Raw genomic sequence first — 14,792 nt, 5'->3', positions numbered from 1 at the left:
TCATGCTATTTCAAGAAAAAAAACTTCATCTTTGGCAAAAAATACTAACTTCTTCCATTTTTCCACTTCTTTAAGCATAAATGTTGTTCTCAATAATTCTTTAGGCTTCAACTAAGTTATTTCAGATGTTGTTACAAATTCAGAATCAACAATATCTTCTTTATCCCCTTTCTCCTCATGTTGTGTTATCTCAGATGTTGTTTCTTGTGTAATAATAACATTGTAAGGGCATCAATCACATTAATTTCAATTCACTTTATTTCAGCTATTGGTTCTTGTGTAACAACAATGTTGTAAACAAGTTCTTGTGGAGTAACATGTTGTTTTTCTTCTCCCTACTCTGCTTTGACTGCCAGTTCTTGTGTAGCAACAACATCATCAACAGTTCCTTGTGGAGTAACAGGTCGAAGTTATTCATCTTGTTCTCTGACTTGAACTCCCACTAAAACAATAATAGATTGCATAACCTCAACTTCATTAAAAAAATTTTGACACCCCTTACAATATTCCGTAGATATTTCAATTGGTGATGTCATTTCTATTGCTTCTACTAACATTTCTATTCCATTTTCCTTCTTAACTTGAAACTGTTTCTCAATCAGGGCAAGTTATTTCCTTAACTCCTCATTTTCCTTTTTCAAATTTTCAATTTGATGGACAAGAGGGTATATTTTAGTCTTACCTGGTGAAGGGGACAAATTTTGTTCTTCTATTACTGGCTCACCTTGTTTATGTTGTTCCTCAAATCCTTCCTCGAATTCTGGTGTAAAAACAATGTCTTCAAATATGGGGGCATATTCCTCTGCACTTTTTTCGTATTTCCCTTCATCATGTTGCTCCTCAAGCTTCTCTGATTCATTTGTAACAATATTTTCTTCAGATGTTGGGGTATATTTTTGTGCAACAACCAATCATGCCCTTTTCTTAGGGGTCCTTCCACCAATTGAATTTTTTTGTTTTCTCTTTTTCACCTTTACCTTTCCTGAGGTATCCCTAGTTTCTTCAAAGATATTTATTTCTTCAGCTGTTGTCTCAGGTACTACTATTGTTTTATCATTTTTTCCTTCTATTTCTTCTTCTTCAATAGGGCAACCCTAATGGCTCTTCTCCGATGATTCGCTGGAGACCTCCACAGGCTCTTTTGTTCACACCATTTTTCCTCTTGAGGATGTACCAGTAGAAGTTTTAATAGAGATCCACCTCTTAGGGTTTTGACGACCAGGTCTAAGAGATGCATCAACCCTACTTTGCTTAGAAGTTACAATTGTTATGCTCTTGGATGGTGTAACAATATTACTCCTAGGGGGTGTGGTTGCTTGAATTTTGGGTGTTGTTTCAACACTCTCCTCATTCTCCTCACTTTCATCATCCTCTGCACCAACACAAGGTCTTGCTATCAGTCCATGCCATGAACTTCCTTGCTCCTATAATGAGTGAATTATGATTAATTTGATAAGTGCATGGTTGGTCAGGAAAGTTTCTAGGTGTTTTTCACCTCGAACTGTCTCTGTCATATGTTGTAAATATTTCAACAAATAATATGGTAGATTTGTCAGTTGCCCTATCCTCAGGTGTGCCAAAAGTTGAAAATGGTAATTAAATATGATCCCAAAATGACCCTCACAGGTAATAAATTTTTGAATGAAAAAGGTTACATATTCCCAAGGGTGGGGAAGATATTTTTTGTCAAATCCTATGCCCTATGGTCCTCAATTATTCTCCTTCTTTAAAAAACATGACTTTCGCTGATGGATTCACCACCTTCCTTGAAAACCACTGAGCCCTATCCGTGAAAAACCTGCTATACTTGTAGTGACCTCCTCTATAACAAAAGTTCTAAATCCTATGACTTCAAAGTGTTTTTTAGTTAGGGCTTGAGCAAAATCTAGAGTAACCAGTTCACTAAAACCATGCAACTTCTCAAAATAACTCAACCATCCTGCATTTCGAAAAATTTCCAAAGCCTCTGGGTATTGTAATAGAATATCGACAGAGTCAGGTTCATGCCTTACCACTCCTCCTCCCATTGTTTCCCAAGACTATAAGTTCTCAACGTTGCTAGTGACCTGTTACAAAGTTGCTTCGATTCATGCATATGCTTGATAAGGATATAATGTCGAGATGTTGGAATTAACAACAATTACTCCCTTTTATTACCAAATTGGGTTTTTTTTTTTTTTAAAGTACAGAAAGGACTTACCAATTTCTCAATATGACAATAAAGGTAATAATGGTAAGGGTATTGATGACAATGATAATGGTGATTACCTTGATCCAATTATACATGAGGGTAAAAAGTAATGGCGTCTGCAAAGTCCAATCATACATTATTATAATAGGGTGAGGTGATTGTCCATAAAATGATTAATGATTCAAGTGAAATCATAGTGTATCATTTAATGACATGATACACTCCCCACCCCTCACTTATTGTAACAATCATCCTCGGCATATGTACATTAGGGTAATGATGTCACTTCTTAAGTACAAATCCTACAAATAAATGACAAAAGAACAAACCTGTCCTTGGCTTACCATTATGATGACATGGGATTGTACTAGTAAAATGATGTGAAGATCTCCTTGTGGCACAAATTCAAAAGTGAAATTATATTGGTATGATGAGATGAAGGATCCATGCTATGACAGTTGGTACTATATCAACTCTATGACCAAACTGTTAGTCTGAAGTAGCAACAATGGATCTCCAAAAGGGTCTTCGACTATAACAATGATGTCAATAACAACCATATGAAATTGTAAAACAATGCTGACATATAGTCATATATTCAGTTGTAACAACAAAATATTAATCAAAGTTGAACTATATGAACCAAATGAGTCCCAAGCTGGATCTGTAACAACAAAACTTAAAACAATAAATCAATGATTAGGAATAATTATCACAATGTTGTTAGAGAGAAATAAAAAGGTGATGACCACCAACAAGCTGATTTTTTATCATCGAAATCATCCAATAGTTTTATTTTTTCCATTATTATTATTATTATTATTTAAAGAAAAAAAACTAAGTAATTTACAACACATAAGGAACCTCCTCTGCCCAACAACTTCAAGGTATGGAATTGCAATTGAGACAACACTCACAAATGAATCCTTAGAGGTAGGTTTATGATACAACCTGAGACAATGTCCATTTACTAGAAAATATACTTGAGAATTATCAATGGTTGTCAATTTTATAGTCCTATTGTCAAAGACTACTTCTACCTCATAGGGACCTAACCACCTGGTTTGCAACTTACCCTTAAAATCCTTGAACCTAGAATCATAGAGTAAGGCCCAGCCACCCTTCTGAAACAATTTATTTTTAATAAACTTATCATGCCATTTAGCACACTCCTACTGAATAATATATGTTCATTGCACAATAACCAGGTGATTTTCATCCAACTCATTCAGCTGTTTCAACCTATGCTCTTGAGTTGCAATCAAATTTAAATCTACTTCCAAGGAAGTCCTCAATGTTTTAGTCTCAAACTCAATGGGGAAGATGGGATTCTTACCAAAAACCAATTCATAAGGGGAAAAACTTGTGGTATTTCTCCAAGTTGTCTTGTAATCCCACAATACCTTAGGAAGTCTCTCCACCCAATCTTTTCTATGTCCTGCCACAATTTTTGTAAGAATAACTTCAAGTACTTTATTAGTACTTTCCACCTACCCATTTTACCGAGGATGATAGGGTGAGGTAATCCTATGATGAACTCCATATTTTATAGATAAGATCTTGTATTAGTCGAGAGGTAAATTGTGCTCTTCCATATGTTACTATTTCCCTTAGCACTCCATCGAGCAAACAATTCTTGAAACAAGAAGTCTGAAACATCAAGATCAGTTTCCCTAGTAAGTGCTCTAGCCTCTACCCACTTGGTAACATAATCTATGCAAAATCGAATGTAAAACTTCTGCTGAGATGGGAGATTGATTGGTCCCACAAAGTCTAATTCCAATCTCTCAAAATGTTCCACCACTAGCTGGGACTGTAACAACATCTCATTTGATTGTGTAGGCTAACCCATTCTCTGGCAACTGTCACAACCCTGAACATACCTCTTTTCATCTCGAAATATAGTGGGCCAAAAGTAGCCCATTTGCAGCACCTTATGACCTGTCTTCCTATACACAAAATGCCCTCCACAAGGTCCATCATGACAGGCCTTGAGGATCTCATGGATTTCATCCTCCCTCACACACCTCCTAATCTGTTGATCAAAACCAGTGTGAAAGAGGTTTCCATCCACCCAAAAATATATGGCACTTTTTTGTACAATCTTCTTTCTTTCTCTAGGAGAAAGGTGATGAGATAACTTTCCCAGTACGAGATATCTAGTAATATCTAGATATGCGGTTGAATAAGTGGACACTGCAAATATATATTCATATGGAAAATAATCCTCAATAGGAAGATCATCAGTAGCATTAGTTAGCCTAGAAAGAAAGTATGCAACAACATTATATTTTCCAAATTTATCTATGATAGTAATATCAAACTCTTGGAGTAACAACAACCACCTAGTAACCCTAGTATTTGTAATAGGTTTTTTCATTAAAAATATGATAGTTGAATGATCTGTATGCACAAAAGTTTGGTAACCATGATATAGTGCCTAAATTTATTAATAGCATGTGCAACAACAAGGAATTCCTTCTCTATAATAGTATAATTTACCTCCACAAGGGCCAAATTCTTGCTAATGTAATAGATGACATATGGTTTATTTCCTTCTTGCTGACTAAACACAACTCCAATGGATAGATAAGAAGCATCTATAGAGATGTGGAATGACAAATTCTAATCTGGTCCTCTCAAAACAAGATTTGTTGTTATACGTGTCTTCAACTTTGGAAAATCACTGTTACACTTATCAATCCATTGAAACTCCTTTTCAATTATCAATAGGGAGAATAAAGGAAATGTAATTTTAGAAAAAAATCTCTATCAATTGCCTATAATAACCTGCTTTCCCTAAAAACTTCATACCTGTTTTCATGTTTTAAGAGTAGGAACTTTTAAAATTACCTCTACCTTCATTGGATCCACTTGAATATGTGTAATAGAAAGATAATGTCTTAGAACAATACCCTCAGCCATCCTCATATGTCATTTTTCATTTCTAATATAGAGATGGGTTTGAATGTACTTTTTCAAGACTATTCAAGGCTTCATCAAATCCATTCCCATAGGGTGTAAAATGATCCATAAATATTTCTAAACAATCACAAACCATATAGAAAAAAATACCCAATACTGACCGCTGAAAAGTTGCAGGTGCATTGCATAGTCCAAAAGGTAGGACCCTATAAGCATAAGTACCCCAAGGGCAAGTGAAGGTAGTTTTATGCCGACCTTCAAGGGTAATCTGAATCTAATTGTAACCACTAAATCCATCCATGCAGAAAAGAATTTATTACTGGACAAAGTGTCTAGGACTTGATCAATGAAAGGTAATGGAAAATGGTCCTTTTGAGTGGCCTTATTTAGCTCTCCGTAATCCACATAGATTCTCCACTTCCTATTTTTCTTAGGAACATTGACTAGTGGAGATACCCATTGATTGTCAGAGATATGATTGATGACATTGCATCCAAAAGTTTCTGGAGTTCTTCCTTCACAATGCCTTTTAAAGTCAGATTCATTCTACATTGAGGTTACCTGATAGGCTAAGATCCTTAATTTAAATAAATATGATGGGTACATAAAGTAGGATTGATACCATTCATGTCTTTATAATCCCATGCAAAGGATTCCTTATTCTTTATGAGGAACCACACTAGCTTTTCTCTTTGTTCAACAGATAAATTAGGATTAATGTTAAGGGTTTTTCCAGGCTCGATTTCTACATGTACACTTTTAAGACTAGAAGTGGTAGGTATTTCATGTGTAACATACTCATCAAAATATTCTTCCTCACTATATTTATCTATCGCGATATTAATCAACCATGATGTACAAGGTGTAACAACAAAAGGATCACTAATAAAACTACTATTAATTTTTAAGTTGTAAGGCTTTACTTATAGTGGCTACTGGACGAGCATCAGTTTCTTCCAACTCAAATTCCAATTCTGGCGGGTTTTCCAATTCTGGCGGGTTTTCAAGTACAAAAATCAGCTTGGAAGGAGGGTAAAAGACAACTTTCTTAACAGTATATCGATCTGAAATAGTCATACACCCATATCTGCATCCTATATAAGCATCATTAGTTGCTAACCAAGGTCTTCCTAAAATCAAAGGATGTCCAACTAAACATGTTTTGGGTTGGAACACCATGAAGTCTATTGGATACTACCAAGAATCAACCGGGATAATAATATCTTATAATACCCCTTCAGGTCAGATTTTAGACACGCTTTCTAACTAAAATCATAGGAGTTGGTCTTAAATTGATAATCCCAAGTAGTTCGACTTCTTCCTTAGTGATTATATCGATGAAAACTCCTAAATCAACCAAAGTATTAGGAAGGTTTGTTCCACCAATGTGAATAGTCACAGTGGAATTCCCGAGGTCCTCATATTTAGTAGGCACATCATTTCCTAATATCAACTTAAATACTTTACCAATGACATGCATAATAGGAGGACACCTAGGTTTTCTATCTAGAATTTTACCACATAATTCCTTAACTATTTTAGCATAAATGGGGACATCCTGAATTGCTTGAAGCAAAGGAATAAAAATATGCAAATTTTTCAATTATGTTAGAAAGTCAAATTCTACTTAGAGAACATTTTTGACCTCGGCTAGTCTTTCGGGATAAGGTACGATAAAAAAATTCTCACTTTTGGTAGCTGTTATAGGTTTCATAGCTGGGGAAATATATGATATTATAGTGGCATTAGTTGTCATAGGAGCACTAGATGTAGTGTTGACTGTTACAGTCTCATCCACTGGTTCAACACTATGTGTACCATCAACTTGTTGTCGATACTACAACACCCTCCAATTTTTTTTCCTGAACCAAATTTCAGAGCCTACCTTGGTCTTTCATATTGTCGTTGCAAACATTGAAATCCATTGTGTGTGTTTTCTCTAAGTGTTTTGGTCCCTTTTGTAAGAAAGACAAAATGTCATCTTTTCACATGTTAAGTTTCTCACAATGTGTATGAGCTTGTTTTGGTGGTTTCAATGGGTTACATTTGCATAAATGAGTTGATCTTACCATGTAAACATCCAACACACTCATTTCCAAATTCGTAAGCACTGTCTCACAAGTGTCGTCACAATCGTCGCAAAGTGTATCTTTAGTGTCGCACTTGTCGTGAGTCATCACAAAGTTGTCGCACTTAGGGAAGTATGTCGTTCATGCATCCTGGGTGATCTATGTTTTTGTGTTTTCAAGTGTTCTAAGTGTGTGATCACAGTCGAGTCTTATCATTTTTTACATCAGCTTCATCAATCCCACACTTAGTCAAATTCCGAAATCTCTCCGACAAAGCAACTTAGCCTCATCCGACCCTCCTGAACTGCACATTGCAAAATATTATCCCTCTAGCTACATCCCTACCTCTTGAAATTGCACAAGGTGCAGTTCCTACCTCCCAGGACTGCACACTGCGCAGTTCCAGTGCACAATCCAGGACATTGGCCTCCAAAACTGTGTAATTTATCCCTCCAGCCCGGCCTCAACTACGCATTGTGCAATCTCAGACCTTAAGGCCAATCCTTGAGCTCCTAAGATGTGTAATTGCATAGTCATCCAACCTCCTTTGCTTCAATAAATATGCAGTAGGATGAATCAGTGCTCAACCCCTTATCTCAGCTCGCTGAGCTCCCAATCTGCACAATTTTCTTCCTCAGTCCAGCCTGAACTGCACATTACAAATTCTCAAGGCTCAATCTTCACCCCTAATTGTTTGAGTTGTGTAATTGCGCAGTCACTGAACCTCTCCTTCAGCCTACCACCCAGTTTCGACTAAGTCAATGGATCAACAAGCATCATCTTAGACTAGGGGTTTATCAGATTGATGTCATCTTGTCATGAGTGAATTGCAAATGTAGGTACTCTATCCTACCATGATAGGATGACAAAGAAGGATATGGAGAAGGGGAACACACTTAAAGAGATCTTTGTAGCTTATTATGCAAGTTGATCAATCAAGAGAAGGACACTAGTTTGCGGGCACATCTCAAGACCTGATATCACTAAAGACTCCTTACCTCTAAGCCATATGGAGGTGGATAGAAGAGAATTTGCAAGAAGACACATAGAAAGGAGGAGCAAGAATGACTTGACATTTACATGTCATCAAGAAGTCCACTTCAGTAGTGTCATGTCATGAGTTTTCATATGCAACATCATTCTTGTAGATTATGTAATTTATTATTCGAAAATATATTGTAAAGTGGAAGCCCAAAGGACATGTACAAAATATGAAGAGTCATGTAAAGTTTAAAAGTCATAAGAAGTCAAACAATCATGAGGGTCACAAGGGAGGTGAAGCATCACCTCATGGATTATATATACACCCTCATTGTATGATCAAAGGTATTTTCACCTTGGCTCCTCCCACAAGGCATTAGAGAGATAAGCTAGTTCTTTTGAGGAGCAAGTGGTGGCTCCAACACTCCACTATTGGAGCTAGTGGTGTTCGATGTATACATGTGTCTTGGGACTTTTACTTAATATATGAAGCCTGATGGCCAACATGTTCTTCATGCATGGATTATGAATGTTTGTAAGACTATTATGTGAATGTTTATGATTCATGTTTGTTTTCAATTGTACTAAAGTAGTTGAACTATTTCAGTTATTTTAGTGCTTATCATATTGAGAATGTGTTGTAGTGACTGTAATTCCAGTCACATCTTTGTAGACTATTCCAATGGATGTTAGATGAACATATCCTCTGTGTGTGTTTCTACTATATTGGTACTATTACCTCTCTCTTATAGGCTCACCTTCTTTTCCCCTCCGCAGTAGAAGAACCTTGACTCACCTACAACCAAACACTCGCCACGCACACTTACTTGCTTTTCGAAGGCACAGATGCATTCCTCTCTCTTGCTGATAGCTAAAGCCAAGGAAAACCTATAAGAATATATGGAAACTAGGCCGATAATCTGGATGGGGCTCCTATCCAAACAATGTGAGGTCTAATTGGGACTTCACATCAGGGAGACCCCCTTGGTTGGCGGATTTCCAACACCATCAACAAAATGGCGCTAGAAGGAGGTCCAAGCGATAGGTTGTGCCCATTGAGTTTGCTTTAAATCTCTTATTCAAGTTGGCTCTTCCCCAACTCATAATCCTGGGATGTTTTTCTAAAGAGCCTAATCTTACCATCCTTGTGAAAGTTTTTATTAACCTGTCCCAACTTGACTTTGATGGCGAGGGTGAATTAACTCTTCAGGAACATCTGTTTCAAGTTGTACATATTTTCCTTTATAATGGAATACATTGCAAATATGTCATGGCTAGATTTCTCAACCTCACATTTGAAGGTCATGTTAAAAGATGGTATCACACATTTCCTACTGCTTCTATCCATTCATTCAGCCAACTTGCGAAGGAGATTCATAAAGCATTTGACAGGTATGATTACCAAGATGTTCTTAAGAGAATTAATCAACTAATAATGAATCATAATGAATCAAAAGATGATTTTTCTTATCAATTCCTTCACCTTTGTTATGAATTTCCTGGAGAAAAAACGAATTGGGATTTATTTAAACAAAAGTTTAATCATTTGGTTAATATCTCTTTGCACGGTGAATCTGAACCCCCTCATGTTTTTACTTCCCCAAACCTTATAAATCATGAGACACCTCGAATTTCAGAGGAGGAACCTACTACTCCTTTTGTTCCTTGTCTTCCTCTTTTTCCAGTACCCATTCAGGGGCCTCCTTATGATAATAAAGTTGCGATATCTACAAATTAAATTCCTATTCCATCTCTTCATCCTCCTCCCACTTTTCATGATACAAATGTAATGGAAGAAACATCGGAATGGCTCATGGAGCCTAGGGTGAAGGCTAATCCTTTCATTCCTCAAGGTAACATTGGAACTCTTAACATCAATCTTGAATTTGGTTCCACTGAAAGTGTTACTTCTTCAAGGTATATCAGTCATCCTTTATCATCTATATGTCATGAATCTGTGTATCATGATCTGCTTGATCAATATGCTCCACCAACTAACTCTTCACGCTCTCTTGATTTTCGAGTTGCTGGTTCAAATTGTAATCAAATACAAGGCAATCACATTACACTGGTAGAGGAGAAGGAAAGTGAAGAGAATTTTGATATCTCTTCCCTTTTTCAAAGTCCCCCATGTCAAGATGATGTGTTTCCATTCTTGGATGATTTTCAATCTGCTAATCTCGGTAGTGAATCAAATGCAATCAATTCTTCCAATCAATCCATAGTCTTGGAAAACAATCATTCCGATGATGATGAATTTATTAATGTACGCGGTCACGAATGCCCAGGTGAATCAACAGATCTTTTGGTTTGTCACAAATATTTTTATTTAGATCTAGAATCTGATTCGTTCAAAGAAGATGTTCTTATCAAAATTTCCTCTTCATCTCGCTATCCCTTGTGTTCCACTATTTGCAATGCATCTACTTGCGATGTAGATGCTTCATGTTTTTCAAGTTCTTCATCTGATGAGTTAAATTCCCAATTGACATAAGGTAGTGACATTATCTGTAGAAATTTTGAATAATATGACACTTATTCACAGAGATTATCCCGATTATACACTATTATGGAATACATGCATAATACATAACCTCCTCTACGTTGATCATCAATTTAGCAGCATTAAAAACAATGAAACATCAATTGCATGCGCACATTAACATAGTATGTAACTCGGGGAAAGCATACAGCTGAAAACCCCACACTATTTGTATATTATAATGATTGAGAACATGTAACAATACATAGTACAATACTCCTCACAAGTACTCAGTACTATCTCCACCTGTTACACACAAAACTAGCTCAGATCTGAATCAATCACAGGTTCAAATCTCCTCCTGCTGGTTGCCTGCCTCTACTGCAAAATCCTGCATCATAATGGATAAGAATGGCTGAAGCAAACTATTATTTCCTTGGCTGAACCACGCAATCCTCATTGGCATTACTCAATCCATGCATGTGCAAAATCTCATGCACAACTATAGTCACAACTGATAGCAATCTCAACCTCTAACACCTGTCTCCACTGAATTGTCCATGCACTGAGTTAACTGATGTATTCTTTAGTTGCTTTATGAGTTAATAATTAGTGAATTAATTTAACAATTAATTCACATCACTCATCACTAGTGTATTTTCAGTTAGACTAAATACAACTAGTTCAACCAATTCAAACTGAACACAACTCCATCAACTCCACCAAACTCAACCACATGAGTTCTAACTGAAGTCCATCATGCAATAGCTCAACTGATCCATAAGAAAAGTGTATTTCCTTCTCACAGCTGCATGTGCCACATCTGTAGCTCAAACTGAAGTGCTCCAAGAGGATAAGATAATGTTTATAGTCCAAATATTATTATGAGCTAATAATATTCGACTGTTCTATTTTTAGCCTGGCAGTGTGAAAATAGACTCCACCCATATGTCTAAAAATAGAAGTCCATCTATTTTTACCAACATGACCAATCATCCACAAATAGCATCCTGCAACTCATAGACCATGATCCATATGTCTAAAAATAGATTTTGTGCCAAAAATAGCCTGCGAGCCCACTTAGTGAAGGCGACTTCTTTCCACTAAGCTCCATCATCTTGTTTCATTCTCAACACTCCCTCTCAACAAGATATGGATTATCAGCAATCCCTATCCTGCCTCGGTGGTATTTGAATTTGCTCCTGGTGAGCGCCTTCGTCAAGATATCAGCATCCTGATCCTCCGTTGGAATGTATGAAAGTAACATGATTCTCCGCTGCACACAATCTCTGATATGATGGTACCTGATGTCAATGTGCTTAGATCTATCATGAAATACTGGATTAGCCGAGAGTTTAATGCAACTCTGGTTATCACAATAAATCACAATAGGCTCCAAATATGAACCGAACAACCCGACTAGGATCTTCCTCATCCATATAGCCTCGCATGCAGCCAAACTAGCTGCCATATAGTTGGCCTCTGCTGAACTGAGTGCCGTGAATCTCTACTTCCTGCTGTACCAAGAAACTCTTGTCAACCCGATACTGAAGACCCCTCCAGATGTGCTCTTTCTGTCCGTTGGGCTCCTTGCCCAATCTGCATCCGTGAGGCCACATAGCTTCACCTCATCCTCCTGTCTATACCACAATCCATATCCCGATGTGCCTCTGAGATAACGCAATACATGCTTTCCTGCCTTCCATTCCAGAAGAGCTTAGTTGGCTTAACCATAGCTTGTGAAAGCTGGTTAACAACATAGCATATATCGGGTCCTGTATTGACCAGATACATAAGCGACCCCACCAACTATCGATAAACAGTGGCATCCACTACTTCTGCTGAAGTAACATCCTCCTTCCTCCAACCTCCAGGAAGAGGAGTATCAACAGGCTTGCAGCCATGCATGTTGAACTTCTCCAGTATCTCCCGAGCATACTTACCCTAAGAAACAAATAGTCCATCACTGCACTGCCAAATTTCCAATTCCAGGAAATAATGAAGGAGGCCCAAGTCCTTCATCTCAAACTCCTTAGCAAGATCATCCTTGCATGAAAGTATCAAGAGCTCATCACCTGTTAGAATCAAATCATCTACATAAAGTACAATGATAAGCAACTTACCCTCCACCACAATCTGGTATAGGTTAGGATCCGCCTCACTCTTGGAGAATCCAAGTCTGGTGAAATAACTGTCTATCCGTGTGTACCAAGCACGTGGTTCTTGTTTCAGCCCATACAGTGCTCTCTTGAGCCTGCACACATGCAACTCGCTGCTAAAGATCGCAAAACCTTCGGGCTGCGCTATGTACACCTATGTACACCTCCTCCTCAATGACTTCATTGAGGAACACAGTCTTCACATCCATCTGATGAATGTGCCACCCCTTCTGTGCTGAGAGAGCAAGAATCGTCCGTATGGAAGAATACCTTGCGACAGGTGCAAAGGTCTCCTCATAATCGATCCCTTCTATCTGTGAAAAGCCTCGGGCAACAAATCTTGCCTTGTACTTCTCCACACTCCCGTCAGCTGCTTGCTTCACTTTGTAGATCCATCTCGAGCCCACCACTGATTTCCCTTCCGATCTTGGGACAATATCCCATGCACTGTTTCTGACAATTGAATCATACTCTTCCACCATGGCATCTACCCATGTGGGATCCTCCATAACTTCCTCGAAAGAGGATGGCTCAGTCACAACACATTTTCTCACAAGAGCCATGTATCCAGTGTACCGATCAGGTGACTGTCTATGTCTATGTTGAGCTGTAGGTGTTCCTACAACTTTCTCTGCATCTTGAGCCAGTCGCTTAGCTTCTGTAATGCGCTTTCGCCCTCTGATGGTTGGCGCTGCATGAGTCGTCTCTTCCACTCCATGAACTTCGTCCTGTGGCTGATCCACGTCCTGAAGCTCATCCTTAGGAACTAATAGCTCCTCATATGCATGCAAGTGTGGCTCCCTCTCAAGCGAACACTTCATGGCTTTCTCCTCCTGAAATTTTATATCCCCTCGCACAACAATCTTGCGACTTTCTAGCAAATACACACGATAGTTGTGGGGCATATCAGTGTACCCCAAAAATATCCCAACCTCTACGGTCGGCTCCAGCTTCTTCTTGGCATCCTTCGTCACATGCATGTAAACATTAGAACCAAAAATCCTCAAATGAGAAATATCATGCCTCTTACCAGAATAAGCCTCCTGGGGTGTGCTCATGCCAAGTATCCTATGAGGACAACGGTTCTGCACATATACTGTAGTATTGCATGCTTCCGCCCATAAGTGAAGGGGTAGGCCATGATCATGCAACATTGCCCATGCAGCACCCACGATCGTTCTGTTCTTAAGCTCAGCGACCCCGTTCTGCTGTGGGTTATGGGGAGCTATGAGCTCTCTTCGAATCCCTTCTGCGCTGCAGAAGTCCTTGAACTCGCCAGAGATGAATTCACCACCATTGTCGCTCCTAAGAGCCTTCACCTTCTTCCCCGACTCCTTCTTGACCAGTGCTTTGAACTCACAGAACTTTGAGTATGTCTTTCTCTTCTTCTGCATGAAGAAGATCCAGCACTTCTGAGAGAAATCATCAACAAAGATCACATAGTACCTATGCTTTGCTGTTGAAGCTACTGAGAAAGGTCCACACACGTCTTTGTTAATTCTCTCAAGTGTCATCGTGGCGTGACTATCCTTCTTGTGAAAGGTGGCTTTCACAAATTTTCCCAAAGTACACCCCTTGCACTAATCTGATTGCGCAAGAGTGCCTTTAGGAAGCCCAGTAGTAATTTGCTATAGTATCTTCAAGGCTCCATGGTGAAGGTGACCCAATCTCCTGTGCCACAGCTCGCCATCATCCTAGCTCACCAATCCTTCTGCCTTGCATGCCATTGTTGCGCAGCCATCTACATGCAACTGATAAAGGTTCCTGACTCGAACCCCTATCTTCCAGGTTTCTCCAATTGTCTTACTATGCAGGAAAACCTTTCCCTCACTGAAAACAACATCATATCCCTTGTCTTCTAACATCGCCACAGAGATAAGATTCTGCTTCAATCCTGGAACATGCATCACTTCCTTTAATATGAAGGGTTTACCAGACTCCCTCTCAAAGGAAATGGTATCGATATCGGTCGCACTGTATCTACC

Source organism: Pinus tabuliformis, chromosome 1_2, assembly GCF_031772625.1.
Source record: "Pinus tabuliformis cultivar Carrire ecotype Pingquan chromosome 1_2, CPIR1, whole genome shotgun sequence".
Classification (NCBI taxonomy): domain Eukaryota; kingdom Viridiplantae; phylum Streptophyta; class Pinopsida; order Pinales; family Pinaceae; genus Pinus; species Pinus tabuliformis.
Note: the sequence above shows the minus strand (reverse complement) of the source record.